General features: G+C 39.6%; 2 long non-coding RNA genes across 3 annotated transcripts in view; one reads left to right on the forward strand and one right to left on the reverse strand.

Moving 5' to 3' along the window:
• Positions 1–18,846, forward strand: part of LOC128851848 (uncharacterized) — a 46,726-nt gene that overhangs the window by 7,983 nt on the left and 19,897 nt on the right. The window lies entirely within an intron of this gene.
• Positions 6,572–17,736, reverse strand: LOC128851850 (uncharacterized). Its single transcript, XR_008449356.1, has 3 exons — positions 17,606–17,736; positions 12,072–12,116; positions 6,572–6,660 (listed from the first exon to the last, which is right to left on the reverse strand). It is a non-coding gene; the product is annotated as an uncharacterized LOC128851850 (long non-coding RNA).

Raw genomic sequence — 18,846 nt, forward strand, 5'->3', positions numbered from 1 at the left:
ATCCCTCACAGCCCATCCAGCTGAAAGGATGGATGCAGCCACCCAAACGGAACTGCCCAGGCCCAGGGCTGCAGGGTGTGCCCGAGTTTTGTGTCAGTATCCGATAGCAGCGGCAAGGTAACCTGTGGGAGATGTGATGGGTCCAGGGCAGGGCTATAAAGATGCTCGGGGGGCTGGAGCACCTCCCATGAGGACAGGCTGAGAGAGTTGGGGTTGTTCAGCCTGGAGCAGAGAAGGCTCAAAGAAGATCTTATAGTGACCTTCCAGTACCTGAAGGGGCTACAAGAAAACTGGAGAGGGGCTGTTTACAAAGGTTTGTGGGGACAGGATGACAGGGAATGGGTATAAACTGGAGAGGGGCAGATTTAGACTAGACATAAGGAAGAATTTCTTCACCATGAGAGTGGTGAGGCACTGGAACAGGTTACCCGGGGAAGTTGTGGCTGCCCCATCCCTGGAGGTGTTCAAGGCCAGGTTGGATGGGCCTTGGGCAGCCTGAGCCAGTGGGAGGTGTCCATGGCACAGGGGTTGGAGCTACATGATCTTTAAGGTCCCTTCCAAACGAAACTATTCTATGATTCTATGATTCTAAGTAAAGGAACCACTCAGCCTGGTGACCAAGCTTTAGAAGGAGGTGTCCTGGATGGAGTATCAGGCAGGCAGAAAAGGAGATTGACTGCTGGAATCATACCCTACAGTCCCTGAGAGAGATGCACTAGCCAACCACAGCACAGGAGACAAAGGACTCCCTACCCTCCTCACACCATCAGGCAGAAGGAGGAAGCCCTGGAGATGGGGGAGGATGGAAAAAGATACTGCTTGGGGTGGCAGGTGAATCTGTTCTCAGCCTGCCTCACCTTCCCAGGTGCCTGTACACAACAGGACTGAGGCATTGGATAGGCATACAGATGACGAAGTGGGCGTAGGTCGGGGTCATCTAGGCAGTCAACCCCTCACATCCCCCCTACTCATGTAAAGGCAAAAAGAAGGGTAATTGTCATGGGTGACTCCCTTCTGAGGGAAACAGAAGGTCCAATATGCTGATCAGACCCAGCTCACAGGGAAGCCTACTGCCTCCCTGGGGCCAGGGTAAGAGAGAGAACCAGAAAATTCCCAAGTGTGGTAATGCCCTCAGACTGTTACCCACCAGTGTTTTTTTCATGTAGGCAGCAAAGAGATAGCAAGGAGAAACCCTCAAACAATCAAAAGGGATTTCCGAGCCCTGGGAGTAATAGTTAAAGGATCTGGTGTGGAGGTGTTATTTTCTTCAATCCTTTGGGTAGCAGGGAAAATATAGGATTGAGCAGGCAGACCCAGCTGGTCAGCATGTGGCTCTGAGGTTGGTGTCATCAGCAGAACTTTGGGTTTTTCACCCATGGGATGATCTGTTCATCATCAGGTCTGCTGGCATCTGATGGTATGCACGTCTCAGAGAAGGGGGAAAGGCTTTTTGCTCGAGAGCTGGCAAGGCTGATTGATAGGGCTTTCTGTAACAGCTGTGACCTCAAAACATATAGGTGGCTGCAGCAATGAATGCAAATTCTAGCAATTGGGGCTAAGGCTGGGCTTTGATGGCTACAACTGGAAGGCAGTTCTCAAATCCCCACTTTATTTCACAGATACCTCAACAAGACTGTTTACTACAACCTTAATTTGAGCATTTGCTTACAACTGCTGCCATTTTAAAGTAAATATCTAGACCATTATTTAACAAATTGAGAGCATTATAGGTACAAAGACACAGGTACTGTGCTTCAACCATGTTAGGGGGACAAACTGCCAACCCATTCCTGATGCTCGCCAAGGGCAAGGCACAAAAGTAGAGTTCTACTTGCCAGCCTGGCCACTCCTTGGGATCAAAACTGCCTTTGGAGGTCCTGTGCAAAGGATTTGGACTACTGAGCTTGTCCCATTCATTTTCTACAGAAGATGCCTTGCAGAGGGCTTGGAATCTCGGCATCAAATGATGTGCCAGGGAGCAACAGGGTGCTGGGCAGGGGTGTAGGGAACTGAGGCTGCCCTGACTCATTCAGCACAGCTCCTCGGTGCCAGAGCCCAGGGTGGGGCACCAGGGTCAGTCCCTGATGCAGCAGGGCCAAACCCTGCCAAATTCAGTCCTGTTATAATTATTTTACAACTCTATGTCTGTAAGAAAGATGTATTTTTATGGAAGCTAACATATACTGGGCTTGAGCAAAAAGCTTTCTAAGAAAAGCAAAGTTTCTAAATTCTCTCTTCTCCCTGGTTATGTCAGAAAATAATAATCATTTTTCTTAATAGTTATTTAAAAATCCAGTGGCCATTTTCAGTACAGATCTCTTCTGAATATTCATCAGAGACGGGAGTTTCTGGCAGCCCTGAAATGTCTCTTAGGGCATTTAAATGATTTTTGCCTCAGCGATCCATATGTAGCACTGCAGGTATGCAGATGTAACATGGGATCTGTCACAAATCAAATGTTTATAGACATTTGTAGACATACAGATCCGTTCTCGAACCAGCCTTGTGTGGCTTTTCTTCTTTATAGGTGTACATTTTCAATTAGCTTTTATTTATAAGCGTGCTAAATGAAAAGTAACGAAGTGTGGGGCTGGTGTCCCAGCTGCAATCAGAGGTCACTTGAGTGAAGTTGTAGCTGTTCGAAGTACTGGCAAATATGTTCAAAGTACTTGGCAGCTGCTATGCAACTGGTTTGAAAAAGCCCTTGCTAAACATCAAGCGAAATAGTATATTCTTTAAAAAAGTGAAAAATACTGCACATACTAAAGTGCTGATTGTAGGAAGCGATACTAGGAACATTGGATGTCAATAGTACGGCCCTTAAGAGTCATCACACGTCTTTAAAATGGCACCTCTTTTTTTTTTAAAAAAAAATTCTTTTTCCTCTTGGTGTGCCTTGTAACAAAGTCAGACCAGTTATGGTAGCAGGTTTAGGCTGCAGGAGGCACTCATGCCAACTGCGACAATATTTGTAAAAGAACATTCCTGGGAGGTCTACTGGCTTATTTCAAGATGATTTTTTTTTTTTTATAGAGACCAACTTTTATTTCAATACTTGTTTAATGTTGGGGTCTTTTGTGTTTTTGGTTTTTTTTTTTTTTTTTTTTTTTTTAATTCCCTTGGATTTTTGAGGAGAATCTCCCATGCAAAATTCAAGATAATAAAAAAAAATGTAATATCCATAACTTTCCCAGAGATGCAATAGTTATGGATGATACAGAATACATGGAGGTACAATTAAAAGGTCACATTAGAGTGATCACTATGTTCTTTAAAAGTACAGGTGGTCCTAAGCCACATAAAATCACTTTTAATAAAGATTGACACCTCCTTGACTACTGCAAAACACAGGATATTTTCTGTAATTCACTTTCCTTCCTTTCTATGAAACTTCATTTTCTAGGCCTCTCTGTGGAATTCCTGTGAAATAGAAAGGTGTTAAATATAACTAAACTTTGATCCACTACTATGATGTCCAGCTGTTACAAGTTCCAGTCCTAGGGGATGGGGGACAGAACCAGGTCACCCAACTGGGAGCTGCCGAAGAGAACAGTCTTCTCATTACAAAGGCATATGAACAAAGATAAATTATACTGACTTAATAGCTTATAAAACAGTTTTAATGTAAATATAGGAACACATGTATTTATGTAATATTTAGGTTCTAAAGGTTTCTCTCATCTTACTGGCTTATAGATGCTTCACAGTCCTCTGGCTAAGCATATGTTTATATCTCCTTCAATATTAAATCTACACAAGAGCTGGTACTTATCTGAACTTTGGTACAGTTTCTCAGAACTGCCTTTGAAGGAAATTTGCATGCAGTCCTACATGTCTTTTCCTCCTTTATGGATTTCTTCATCCTCATTTCCATCAGGAAAGTGTTTTGTCTTTCCTGTCATTACGTGGTTGTTCAGCCTCTTGAGTTTTAGAAACATGATATGCTTCTGTCATGGCCACATTAGCTGCTTGGTAATAAATACGGTGTTTTCTTGACATTGAAGCAGGTTTGACAGTGAAGCCTATTCATTTTCCTTATTCCTGCTTTCTACTCCTTCCCCTCCTGTTTGCTGGACTTTGAGATTATGCCAGTGATTTTTAACATTCACAATTTTACTATCTGCTTACAATCCAATTTCACAAGGAATTGTATTTGCACAGCTGAAGATTTGATGGATTGGGTCAAAAGTGAAGGGGATTCTTCTATGCTCAAACAAGCTTTTAGTAAAATATTCATCCCAGCAAGGCCTTATTCAACTCAGTCTTTGCTTAGAGGATATAATATATTTAGGTTTAGGATTCTTAGCATCAGTTCGAAATATAACGAGCGCATGATAATAATAATTGATCTAGTAGAAACCAGCTGTGTAAGTACAATGGTGCATGGACCTTGCAGTGGTAGGTTTTATGCATGGTAAGTCATTGCCTGTCTGATTGACTTCATGCTGCTTCACATCCTTGCTGTTCTCTCATGTTCAGCGTAAAAAGGGGAGAAAGACATAAAGCCAGCATAAATTTTGTATCATACTTTCAAATCTAACTCCATGAAAGCATCGTTATATGGCTGTTAATCCAAAGCGGTTTAAAATTCTTGGGTGATCAGAAAAAGCACAGTCAAGTACCACTAATCATATAACTATTTTCTCATTGTGAGACTCTTCTTATGTTGACTTATAGATCATAAGAAATGTGAAATGACAGTCATACTTTATACAAATATGTAAGTAGAGTTAAGTTTTCTGACATCTGATAACCCCAGACACCATTTTAACAAGTCACCTTAGAAGGAATGTAACTCCTCCTTCCAACCCTGTCCTTGAGGGATAGCATATTACATGATTCAACTGACCTAACTTTAGATGTCTACATCTGAGCTAGCCATACTTCATAGACAATGAAGAGAAATGGGCATGTGATTCATTTGACCTATTTTAGCCACATACTTTAGGATGAGTTTAATTTCAGTCTAGAAATGTGTCATAGTCTCCTTGACTGTAAAATTAGTCTACAGAGACCTGATCAGATGAAGATGTCTGAAATAGGTCAGATGAATACCCTTTAAACTATCTGAAAGCAGAGACCAGACTATGTAAGACATTCTACAAAGGAAGGAGGGAGGTGGGGGGAACGACTGGATCTTAAAATTACTCAGTGCCAGGAAAAATTAAGGAGCTTGCTGAACCATTTTTGTCTCATAAAGGGATTCATAAACACAAAATATCCTCTATTTACTTGCTTACACATAAGCATTCACTGCTTTTTGAGATGCTTTTGATATTTGAAATAATTGAAGAGGTTTGTCAAATACAGCGGGTTATCCAGCAATTTTGAAGTGGCAGGTAGGGACCAGGTCAAACACTTAAGACGTATCAAACAATCCTAGATGCCGTTGTGTGCGCAACCACATCTCTCTGCTGTCCTTGTAAAAAGATATCTAGGCTGAGATTCAAGTCCAGGTGGGACTCACCTACAACTTAGGTTTCTACCTGTAGCAGTCTGTATCTGTACATCTGCTTTGGCATATTTAATGATTAAAATGAATCTCCAACATCTTCAATAACTTAAACTTTATCATGATGACCAAAGTCAGGATACTGGTACTGTTCTTTATATTTGCATGTGAAAATTAAGAAGTCTGCTTCTAATGGAATGACAAAAGATTTTTTGCATAATATAACCTAAGTGTTTTCTAGATTTAGTTTATGCTTAAGAGACATACATTTATTACTGCTTTATTTATAACCTTTGGCATCACACAGATCACAATAATTGGAAAAATGCATATTTTACATAAACTGTAACACATCTGACTACCCCATCATCCAGAGATTTCTACAGTCTGCCATCACTGACCTCTGAAAAATATCAAGAGATGATTATTACAGGTGAAGGCCTTGCCCACACAGTAATTGTGAGCCTTAGTCAGAACTCTGAATTTAAATAATTCCTAAACAATATTCTCACATGAATTGTGAAAATTAGTAAGCTTTGGGGTCTTAAACCCATGACAATATTCATTCCTCTACTTACTGTCATAATAAAGCAATCACTAAATAACAATTCGTAGCTAGCTTAAAATTTATTCATATTTGAGACAATTTACTCTATGTTAATCCAAGTGCATATTATAGATCTTGTTGCTTAGAGACATGACAAGGCTGGACTATCTGCAGAATAGAAACTCACTACAAACACATATTTCAGGGTCCTGAGCCAATCTTCCAAACACTATGCCTTTTCCCCTCCCCCCGTGTCTTCTCCCTTCCCAGCAAACACATAAAGATCCAAGCAGATTAAACCTTTGCCAAGATTCACCTTTATTATTCATTCCTTGCCTTCAGTAGATTAAAATACTCAAATTCTTCATCCTATTCCCCCCTTTTTTTTCTGGCTTCTTCTTCCATGAAGGCTTCTCAAATAATGGCTACAAAGCTTTATTCTTATAATAAGGGTGAATGGACCTTTGGTCAATGGAGCCACAGTTTTTTAAGACTATCTCAATAAACTTCACCATGGTGGGTGCTGGTATGGGTGTCAGTCTCTTTTCCCAAGTAGCTACAATAGGACGAGGGGAAACGGCCTCAAGTTGTGCCAGGAAAGTTTAGACTGGATGAACTTAAAGGTCTTCTCCAACCTAAATGGTTGTGTAGTTCTGTGATTCTAATAAGAATAAAATGCAAAATGTTTTAAATTAACAAATTAATACTCTTAAGAAATACTTCTTACAATGGTTATCAAGTTTGATGTTTCTTCATTGAGTTAATATTGCTGCACATGCACACGTACATTTTGTATCAAAACATTTTCTTTCCTTCCACGTTCCAAATACAGAAATAGGAAAAAAAAAATTATTCAGCAATGACACATCTGCCCCAATGTTATCAGGAGGCAGAGCAGGGCTGGAAGTGAGGACAGCTGGTCTGGTTCAGATTAAGCAAGAACTTATCAGTATGATTACTTAGTATTTAAACTCTCATTGTAAGTCTTCAGGTTCAGGAAATAACACTTAGTTGTCCTCACAGCATTTCTCAACCTTTCTCTTTTCTTTGAAAGGTAAAATTCATCTACACCGATTTCTGTGGTCAGAAGTGTTTTGCGAGAGCAAGGAGTTCTGTGGTAGGGACACTTACACATTTGTATAGAATGTGTGTATTAATGCTAAGAGTAATTTCACTCAAGCTTCCCAGAACAACAGCATGACACAAAGTACCGTGTTTTGATCCTGAGGAAGAGGAATTTGTTTCATGTTGGGAGAAAGAGCTTCTCAGGCACACCCAGTGTGCTCACTTTGGTATTATTGGTTGAAATTTAGGACAGTTGATGTTTATTCAGACCTAGAAAAGTTGCGGCTCTTCTAGTGGTGAGTTGGTCTTATAAAGCCGAGGTAGCTTTCTTCTCCACATTCCTGCATGAATGTGAAGATCACTTTTACCTGGGAGGGTGTGGCCTACACCTACTCTGCATTCCTCGGAGAACAGGTTGTTCCCAAAGGCATACATAGGAAGGCAATCATTCCTACTGAATTAAGTGGGAAAATGTAGGTCATTAAATATCTGTCTGATTGGAAGTCTTAAGTTCAACATTCAAATTCTACTCATGCAATTAATATACAGCCTATCTTTATATTAATGCAGGTGAGGAGAACTTTTCTTACTTGTGGGAAAATGTCTAATTACAGCAGTTTTTAGGCATATATTTGAAAAACAGGCCCAGGACATTTGCTTCTGAGTTTTAAGTCATCATTCATCACAAATAGATGTGTGTCTTCACATGAGGCCAAAGATAATAAGAAAGTCCCTGGTGAATTTCAAGGAATCTCTGCAATTTGTCCCTTTTTGGATTATTGCTGAATGACTTCCTCCCTATTTCTGGTGTATCTGCTATTTTTCTAACTTTTTAAAATATTTCCTCTTCACTTATTGCTATTAATTTTATTTTTATAAGAATTCCTTACTGTTTTTATGATCTTTTTGAACTGACTCATTGTTTTAGGAAATAGAATAAATCCGGTGGCATAAAACAGTGCCATCTTGTGGCACTCATCTGTTGTATAGCAATTGCCTGATTTTTCAGTTCTATTACTTCATAGAGCCGACATTTACAAGGATGTTGATTTTTGTTGTGAAATAATAAGCACCCCTAATTTTAAGCTCTTCAAGATTATTCTTGAAATGTTGTCCAAGCAAACAGTTAAACAAAATTTCCCTTTTCAGTCAGGAACATTTTTGAGAGCTTTTATATTACTTTTGACAAAATTTTCATACTGTTAAATTAAAAGAAAAAAGCCCTGTCTCTTCTCAAAGACATTCCAGCATTTGAAAGTAAGTAACCTGTCTAATCATGCTATGAAAATGTGTATTGTTAAAAGGGTAGCTTGACAGGTTGCTCTGATAAAAATCAGGTTCATAGAAAAGAGTCTTTTTTAAATAGGTGAAGAGTGTTATGGATGCAGGCATACTGTGGACAAAGGACTGAATATCTGAATTACTGAAATGGTTTCCAGAATCTATGCACTATTGCACTCATCTATCTAGCTGGCTGGTTTCTCCCCCCAGAACTGTGGAACTAATCAATTTTTGCCTTTTCTGCTCTGTGTTGCTCCTAACAGGAATGTTAGCACCTGAGGAGGAGGAATCGGAGTCATTCTTTATGAGTATCATACACACTTGAAAAGGCTAGAAGGAAAAGGCTTAAAGGCTAGAAGGAGGGCCTTCTCTTGGCTTCTGTTCTCTGCTTGACCTTGAGGTAGAAAAGGTAGTGAGATATTTAAAAGCACTTGGCCTTGACCTATTTCTCCTCTAATTAAATCATTCCTAAAACTCTCAGTCAGTAAGAGGTCAATTAGGCCATCACTGCAGACTTTAAAATTAGTTCTGTTGCTTATTTATGCTTCAATTCCTCCCCTCTGCATAATGAATGTAATAATTACCTGCTCTGTAGGAGTTCTACGAAGCTTCATTAGTGTTGGATAAAACTAACTAACAGAAGTGCAAAGTGGTGTCCATTTCTACTCCAGTTACATTTGCTGCACATCTGCCCACATCATATTTTGCTGTACAGCTCTTAGAAGGGATTCTTCAGCTTATAGAATTTCATTAAGATACTATCTTAAGAGTAAATAACACGGCTTACATGATATGATTGTTAATCAAATAATAATTACAGTAAACTATAGTTTTTCTCTGGGATTTCATTTGCAATCCAACACAACAACATTACAATTGTACCCACCTGTGCTTGGTTTATATGCAACTGATTTGTATGTATTACAGTGAAGACTAAGAACATACTAAGAATGTACACAGTCCCCCACAACATCTTTCTGTCTAAATTGGAGACATATGGATTTGATGGGTGGACAGTAAAGTGGATAAGAAACTGGTTGGATGGTTGTATTCAGAGAGTAGTGGTCAATGGCTCAAAGTCCAGATGGAGATCCATGACAAGTGGTGTTCCTCGGGGGTCCGTACTTGGACCGGTGCTGTTTAATATCTTTATCGATGATATTGACAGTGAGATTGAGTGCACCCTCAGCAAGTTTGCAGATGACACCAAGCTGAGTGGTGTAGTTGCCACACCAGAAGGACGAGATGTCATCCAGAGGGACCTGGACAGACTGGAGAAGTGGGGCTATGAGAACATCATGAGACTCAACAAGGCCAAGGGGAAGGTCCTGCACCTGGGACGAGGCAATCCCCAGTTTCAGTACACGATGGGGGATGACGTGCTTGAGAGCAGCCCTGCATAGAAGAACTTGGGGGTGCTGGTCAATGAGAAGCTTGACATGAGCCGGCAGTGTGCACTCGCAGCCCAGAAGGCCAACTGTATCCTGGGCTGTGTCAAAAGCAGCGTGGCCAGCAGAGCGAGGGAGGGGATTCTGCCATTCTATTCCTCTCTTGTGAGACCTCATCTGGAATACTGTGTCCAGTTCTGGAATCCTCAACGTAAGAAGATATGGAGCTATTGGAATGGGTCCAGAGGAGGGCTACAAAGATGATCAGAGGGCTGGAGCACCTTTCCTGCGAGGACAGGCTGAGAGAGCTGGGGTTGTTCAGCCTGGAGAAGAGAAGGCTCTGAGGAGATCTTATAGTGACCTTCCAGTACCTGAAGGGCCTACAGGAAAGCTGGAGAGGGGCTATTCATAAAGACTTGTGGGGATAGGACCAGGGGGAATGCATATAAACTTGAGAGGGACAGATTTAGACTTGACATTAGGAAGAATTTCTTCCCCATGAGAGTGCTGAGACACTGGAACAGGCTGTCTAGGGAGGTTGAGGATGCCCCATCCCTGGAGGCGTTCAAGGCCAGGTTGGATGGGCCCTTGGGTAGCCTGATCTAGTGGGATGTCCCTGCCCATGGCAGGGGGGTTGGAACTAGATGATCTTCAAGGTCCCTTCCAACCCAAACTATTCTATGATTCTATGATTCTATGATTCTATGATTCTATGATTCTATGATTCTATGATACTGGACTGTATGGGTAAGACCACAGCCAGCAGGAAGAGGGGCATGAGTACTGCTTTCTATAGTGTAGCACTTATAAGGAGGGGGGTACATAACATGAAGAGAGTTGTATAGTGGTGAGTTCATCTAGCCTGAAGAAAAGCAGACGAAGGAAGATGTAATTGATTTTTTCCAACTATTTTGTGCCTGTTTGTAGAGAAAATGGAGCCAAATTCCTCTTGGAGATGCACAGCCTCCAGTGCTAGGGGCAATGGACACAAATCACAGACAGTTAAAATTCTAATTAAGTAGTAGGACAAAACTAATTGTTACAATAAGGATTATGAAACACTAGGATGTGTTGCCCAGAGATGCTGCAGAATCTCCATCCTTAAAGAGACATATAATTTGGCTTGGCAAAGCCCTGAGCAGCCTCATGCTTTCAAAGTTGGATTCAGCTTTGAGACTGACTCTGCTTTGTGTGGGGAGTTGGACAACATAACTTCCGAAGATCTATTGCAACCTAAATTATTCCATGACACTCTGACTCCACCGCAGTAAATGTGTTTTAAGGTTAGCATAAATTACAGGAATATTCTGCTCAGGCAGCAAGATCATTGGCTCCTTCATCTTTGCATAAATGTTAGTATTTTTGTTTCCACTCCTGCAGGAGTACAGTAGCAATCACATCATGCCATCTGGAATATACTAATAATTCCAGAGCTGCTAATTTCATTATTTTTTAGTATCAATGGCATAAAATAATTTCCCACTTTCTTATTCTGTCCTCCAGCAATGTGTTTCTTTCTTTATAAAACTCTTAATGTTACCATTCGGAATGCTAGAATACTCACACTGGGACTAAGAGGGAAAAGAAAAGAAGCAATTTTAAATCTTTTATTCATAGAATGATAGAATGGTTTGGGTTGGAAGGGACCTTAAAGATCATCTAGTTCCAACCCCCTGCTGTGGGCAGGGACACCTCCCACTAGATCAGGCTGCCCAAGGCCCATCCAACCTGGCCTTGAACACCTCCAGAGATGGGGCAGCCACAACTTTACTGGACAACCTGTTCCAGTGCCTCACAACTCTCATAGTGAAGAAATTCTTCCTTATGTCTAGCCTAAATCTGCCCCTCCCCAGTTTATACCCATTGCCCTTCATCCTACCACTACAAACCTTTGTAAACAGTTCCCCCTCAGCTTTCTTGTAGGTCTGCCTCAGGTACTGGAAGGTCACTATAAGATCTCCTCAGAGCCTTCTCTTCTCCAGGCTGAACAACCCCAACTCTCTCAGCCTGTCCTCATATGGGAGGTGCTTCAGCCCTCTGATCATCTTTGTAGCCCTCCTCTGGACCCAGAGGAGACAGAAAGCAAAGACTCTGAGGAAATTAAGAGGATGTTTTAGGACAAAAATACTCTGGCATTCATAATGATGACTTTTACTCTACCCTTTTTTTGTAGTTTAACCTCAAGTGGCAACAACAAAAGGGAGTGATGATAATAATAATAATAATAGAACATACAAAACATGTGATGCACACCTTTGCAGATAAATATACTGTTATCTGGAGTCCTATGTTCTTGATATGTTCACAATAAAATCCAAAGTAGAAAGAGTTTACTTACTTTAAGCATCGTAAGCTGTATTTCATTTGGTCTACATATCCCACACTACCAAAGGAAAAACAGAAATTAGAAATTTTCCTGAGGCAATATCTGTTTGACATATGTCTTTCATGAAGAAAATAGCTTGAATTTGGGGACACGTGGATAGAACCACTCACAAATGTAGTTCTAGACAGGCTCGATTTTTCTCCTTCCCTGTGCAAACTTAGTCCTGCTTTTACGCTCAGCAACACCTCCATGTTACCTCAGTTTTCAGGGACAAATCAGGCAATTTGTGACAAAAAAAAAAAAAAGGGGGCAATTCTGGAAGAGAACCTTCTTCCTTTCTTCTTCAAGAAATAGCTCAATCAAAGCTACTTCTATGCTCAAAAATATGTTGTACAGCCCTCTTCATAATCATACTCAGCTCCACACAGATAATAATTGTACATTAGTGACTCAGAACAGATAATAAAAATATATTGTCATTTCCCCCAGTGATTTTCATGAAATGCCTGTCATAGAATTCATCTTTACAAAATTAACGTAAAAATATTCAAAGGCAGCTAATAAAGACGAGAGTAGCACTTCTTCAATGGCACAGTTTACGTGCATATAGTTGGTAAGACATATGAAGTAGGGGTCTTGAGGATTACAAGATGCAATGAGATTGTGTTTTCCTGGTACAAATCTAATAGTGTCTAGTGGGGAAGTATTGGAGTCAGTGAAATGAATCCTTCTGGAAAATTCAGTTAGGATTTCCTAAGGAGCAAGTACGCCAGGGTACGGCTGCTATATTACAAGGCAGGATAATAAGCCTAAAACAAATGTAGAAGGTTAAAAAACAATTTTTACATCTATGTTTTCCAGCACTAAGGCTGATAATTAGGGTTAGAGCTCAACCTTCCTTGGGCATGTTCTGGAAGTGCTTGCCCAGTAGTAGGAGCAGATTAGTGCCTGGTACACAAGCATTAAGCCGTGTAAGTGACCATGATTTGTTTTAGCACTTCAAGCACAGCATGCAATCTGTTGACATACTGAGCATCTCATTCAAAAATAAGTGATAAAATATAAATCCGTCATCTATGTTATATGAGGATTGGGAGGATAGTTATATAAAACACATATTGTATTTCTATATGGGGGCAAGACCTACCTTTACTGAGCTTGTGTGTGTGTCAATAACATGCTTTTCACCGTGAGGATGAGCAACACTGCAAGCTGGACGCGTCCAGCAGATGGTGCTCAGTACTAGCAAAAAGCAATTTAAAAGGAAAAAAAAAAAAATGAGGAAAAGCACTTTTTTTTTCTTTTTGTTTTCTTTTTCCTATTTTAGTGTCATTTTTTATTGTGTGTGTGTGTGATTCACCACCCTGCAGCTAGTATAACAATGTGGTTCGTATTGAGTTTTAGGTGGTGCATAGGTGAGGTGGTGTTGATTAGTTGTTGACAGATCTGCAGGCTCCTTAATGGCATCCTGTGGGATTCAGACTGCGTTGAGATTCTTATAAGCCAGACTCCATTATAATGTGAGTAGAAATGACAGTTAACTGCTGTGGAAAAGCATCAGATTTTTAAAGAGAAATTCGCTCATGCTTTGGAGATCTAGTCCTAGTACAGACTACTTACTAGACTACATTAAATAGTATTTGGCATAAGAGTCACATCTTTTAAATGCTTGAAATCGGTACTAATGAAAAAGTCCTTAGAATATACCTTGGGATGTTGATTAGAAAAAAAATATTAAAAATAAACCAATTATTATCTATGTTTACTAGTGACTCGTTTCCCAGTCAAATTATATATCATGAAGCAAAGCCAGATAAATCACAGATATTTGTTTTGTCTTTCTACAAAAAAAAAGAGCCTTGAGGTCTGCTGTCAGTGGGATCTGACTATGACTTGCAAACTGACTAGCAGATTTTTAGGAAGCTGGATCTGTCACATCTCCATGCCCAAGGGACAGTGCAGAGCCACTGGCAGCCGGGCACTGCAACAGAGTCCATGTAGAGGACTCAGATTGGCTTTTTATTGTCTCTAAAGATACTGTGTTGGAAGCTGTGTCCTTGCTGGCAAACAGTGCAAAAACTACTTGCATTTGCCCCCTTGCAGAAATACCTGGACACTTGGGATGGTCATTCCCTTTCTAGTGCACTGCTGTCCTCCCCCATGGAGGATCTACCTTCATGTTTCATTTTGACCTTTTAAAAGACATCACTGTTTTGACATTTGCTCCTCTTTTTCTTTTCCTCCTCCATCAATGCGGAAAATAGCTGTTATAATCCCAGGCCCAGAGAGAGATTGGAGGAGATGCCTGAAGTTACTGATAATAAAACAACACCTACTGAATCCTCACCCTTCAGAAATCAGGTTAATCTCTGATCTCACTACATTTAAAATGTAAGAAATCTTCATTCTGGTCTGTGTACTAAGTCAAAGATTGATATGTAAGCAGCAGAAACAGAATAAAAAGTGATTTAGTTTTCTTTCTTTTTCCAAATAAAAATCTTCTGAAGTTAGACACAGCTATATCGGTTTTCCTGCCTTATATAGGGTGAAGAGCAGGTGCACAATTATTACGATAGCTCCTTATTTAAATAATGTTGCTAGTGCCCAGGACCTAAGCTCCAGGTAGAATAGATATATTACTGTGTTCCAGAGCTACCATACAATCTCATAAGGGAAATTAGCTTGTGTAACCCCCTCAAAATCTGTCTGTTCTCAGCCAATGCACTGGTGGCGTATAAGACCCAGCAGAAAAATGTACCTTTGTAAGAGTCTGCAGAAAAAATGGGATTTTGGCAAGTCTGTCACTGGCAATATGCTTTTATTTGCTAAGCAGTAGCTTTTCTCAGTTGTAATATATGCATACATATACATATGTACTTTTCAAACAAAAATAAATATTAAGATTTTCAGGAATGACAGCAACAATTTATATAATATTGCGCTGAAGTAATTTGCTGTCTCTTAAAGGCCAGTTCTAAGAAATGTTTCACTGATAGGCGTGGATAATAGTATTTTTTATGGGGATGATGGTGGAGGAGTAAGAATAAGGAGTAAGTTAAACTAATTTATTTGACAAAACCCCCACAGTCCTGACCTAGTTCCCTCTATGAAGGACTGCACATGACCATATAGCATCACTCTAGGGCATGTGTCTCCATCTGATGGTCCTGTGGCCAAGTAACACCAGTTTTGTAGAGTTTTTCTCCTAGTTCAGGGTTCCTGCAGCATGGCCCGGAGCAGCAGATGTTGGGGACAGCCTGCCCATCACCCCAGTGTCAGGGAGAGTAAGGGACACATGTGGATGGGGAAACGGATGGGGCAAAGGGAATCAGACTTGAGGTAGATTTAATGATGTTGCCTCCAAGACGGCAAGCTGCTCCCAAGCATGTCCTAGGATTCATCTTGGAGACATGATGGAGATTTCCAGAAAGAGGCAGGGAAAGGAACGGTTTGGTGACCCAGTGCTCGGTGCCCCTCCCAAGACATTCCTTGTTCTGCAGGGCAGACGCATAAAGACACCGTGGAGGAGGAGGCAGCTGTGGGTTCAGTATCCCAATAAAGTAAATGGGATGTTATGGGGACCTTTACTTTATTGCCTCAAAGTGACCGGAGGTGGAATGAATAGATGAAACAAAATGAATTAATTAGATTAAACTAATCAAACTAATAATGTTCACAATAGAAGGTCCTTGGACACTTCTGAACTGAAATATTCATTCCATCTATGCAAAAAGTAGGAAATGTCACATGACAAGTCTTCCTTCCCGGGATCATCATCGCTTCTGAGAATTATATAAAATATGATTAAAGTAGAATTTTAAAAGATCACTATGGTAGAACTATGTTAGCACTACTATATCACATCACGTCATATTATATAGTGTCATATATATGATATGATTATATCATTATATTATACCATATTAATTATGTTATTGTAATTGTAGTATCATTATCATGTTATATTAATTATTAATTTAATTATAATTTCAGTATCAAGCATAGTCTCATTTCACTAGAATCAATCTTAGTAGCAATACACTATATTTTAAGAGTAAAGCTAAAAAGCTACTTTAGATAAATGTAGAGAATTAATCTAATCCACAGTCATTATTCCTGAATAACAATATATTTAGAAAGCTTCATTAGAGTATTTTATCACTTATTCAAGTAGTCAGGAAATCAAATCAAGTAAAATAAAATAAAATAAAATAAAATACTTTTCTTTCAAAACAGGAATATTCAGAAGGAATTGTTGTATTTTTTTCATGTGTAGACAAGCTCCTAAGAAGCCAGTAAAAAAATCAGTGTGCTGAAAGGAAGGAAAGAAAATATTAAATAAAAATACAAATGAAATCTGACAGGAGGTTGAGTCTCAGTATTTGTAGGTGACAGTGTTAATGTATTATGAAAAGGAAATGCAAAGCTGGTTTCTTTTTTGTAGAAATTGCACAAAAGACCCCAATTTAGTAGAAATATATTCTATCTACAATGCTGTGTTCCTTCCCCAGATGAAATGGAGAAGCCTTAAGAAATGAAGTCCCGATCATCTTTATTATCCTGCTTAATTCCTTAAGGTACTGGGGAAAGACCAGTGAGTGTAATTCCAGAGAAGATGTCTGCAACAACATGGTCATTATAATACTTTGTGCTCTTGTAGTGCTGACTCTTGTTGGCCTATCTTCAAAAATCAGTGGACCTTTTTAATTAACAAAAATGAGTCTTTCAAGTGATCCCTGAAGATTTAATGCTTTATGTGCGGGTAGGACTTTACAGCTGCTTGGCAGTAGAAAAACGTCTGAAATTGTGTGGCCTAAGGGATAAAATAAACCACCTGTACAAGCAAATCTTCTTTGTGTCCTTGCAATATAAAACTGAGCTTTACATGTTGTGGCAAACCACTTGGATATTAAAAACTCCCAGTGTGAGTCTACCTGGTCCGTTATGTTCTTTATGTCATATGAAACACGCTTTAGTCTCACGCTCAGCTGTGGCTCTGATTCCTACAGTACTGTGAGGTGAGTTGGAGAAAGCCGTTCAGTCTTTTCTTTAGTCCTCCTTCTCCCTGATGGTAATTTATGGCAACTTCTAGCACAGCTCTCAGATCTGAATTTCTCAAGAAAAGATTGCCGCAGTTTTTGATGTGAATTCACAAACTGATTCGACCCTGAACTATAGTTTGGAAAAACAGTCAGATAACTTACTGCCTGATAATATGATACAGCTATTTTTTCAAAGTATATGATCTTCAATAGAGCTTTTCACTTTTGCTGACTCTACGATGAGCAATATTTTAATGAGAAATATGGTTGTTACAGCTTTTTGGCACGTTGGTTTCCTATGAGATTAACCATGTGAAAATATAGCATTTATAAATGGCAAACTCTCATTTATCCAGAAACAGTTTATCCAGCCTGCAGATTAGACACTGGTGCTTGCACTGCTTGGACTATTAATTATGAGTCCAAGCATAGTAGCATGTAAATGCATTTATATTACTTCCAATGCTAGCAGCATAACCATTTAGCACAGCCCAAGAGAGCTACCTGTGAGTAACAGAACTCTTATCGTAGCAGTAAACCACATTCCTGGAAGCTGGAGTTCCAGAGGCTACGTGAAAAGACAGGAGTATTCCATGTCAGCTCTTATCCAGGAAGATTTATTTGTTTTGCCTGAACACAAGATCCTCAAAAGATGTGCTAACTCCTGCAGATCCTCTTGTGGGTGTTGTTTCTAGAAAAAAAAAAAATTACAGAGAATTCATGCTACACTGTCCCTCACATGGAATTAGAGGTACAGAAGCAAGGAAACACGGTTTGTATTTTCTAGACTGAACAAAATCATGTCACTTTAACAAGCATTTAGCCTTAAAACCAACACCTTTCAATGAACAAAGTTTCACACCTCATGTATTTGCTTTTTTATGCTGCAATCCTATTTGATATCATCATTTTCATAAATGATTTGTCTTCCAGAAGGGAATATTATTTGCCATCTTCTACTCATATATCTTATTAAATTGTATTTTTGTTACAGTTCCAGCATTACTGTGTAGATAAATTTCAGTTTTCTAAATATACCATGGCACGCTAATTCTTTAGAATCTGGCCATAATCAATCTAAGCATAAATACAGCACGCTAACTGATGTATGTAAATATATATATATGTAGGCACTTCCCTCCAAATGCTGCAGCTTTGAGGAATAATATGATTGCAGGAAATATGCAGCCTTTATAAAATACGTTAGCTTTGAATTCTCTTGTTACTGGAGAACAGGCCTAAAATTAAGCTGAAGTACACCTAAAGGATGCAAAACCCAGACTGTAAATAAAATGAGGTGTACTTACACTTTGTTTTATGAAGAGTGTTACCACCATGTGCGAATTCTGTCATTTTAAGCTGCTTTTTGTAATGGAGTCATTAGGGTTGTACCTAAAATTGTATGTTTGAGAACATGTTCCACCCAAATATATTTTTAGGGCCAAGACAAGGACTTGAGTCCTTGGAAAACTCATTTGTGGTACAGAGTTTGCAGCCAACCTCACACAGCAAAGTGTGAAGCCTAGAGCTGTAGAAAGGTAACTGCCTCTACACCTTTTGGGTCTTCGAGGTTTATTAGTGTGAATTTCAAAGAATTAGTCCTCTAAAACTGCACTGTTCTTTAGCTGTTCTCCTCCTCCAGTTTACTCTTTGGTTCTCGTGCTTTTTCTTTTCACAGAGCAGTCTCATGAAGCATGCAAGAAATATGCATATAATAAAGCTGTATTTAGCAGTTGCTTAGTAAC

This window comes from Cuculus canorus, chromosome 3 (assembly GCF_017976375.1).
Source record: "Cuculus canorus isolate bCucCan1 chromosome 3, bCucCan1.pri, whole genome shotgun sequence".
NCBI classification, from domain to species: domain Eukaryota; kingdom Metazoa; phylum Chordata; class Aves; order Cuculiformes; family Cuculidae; genus Cuculus; species Cuculus canorus.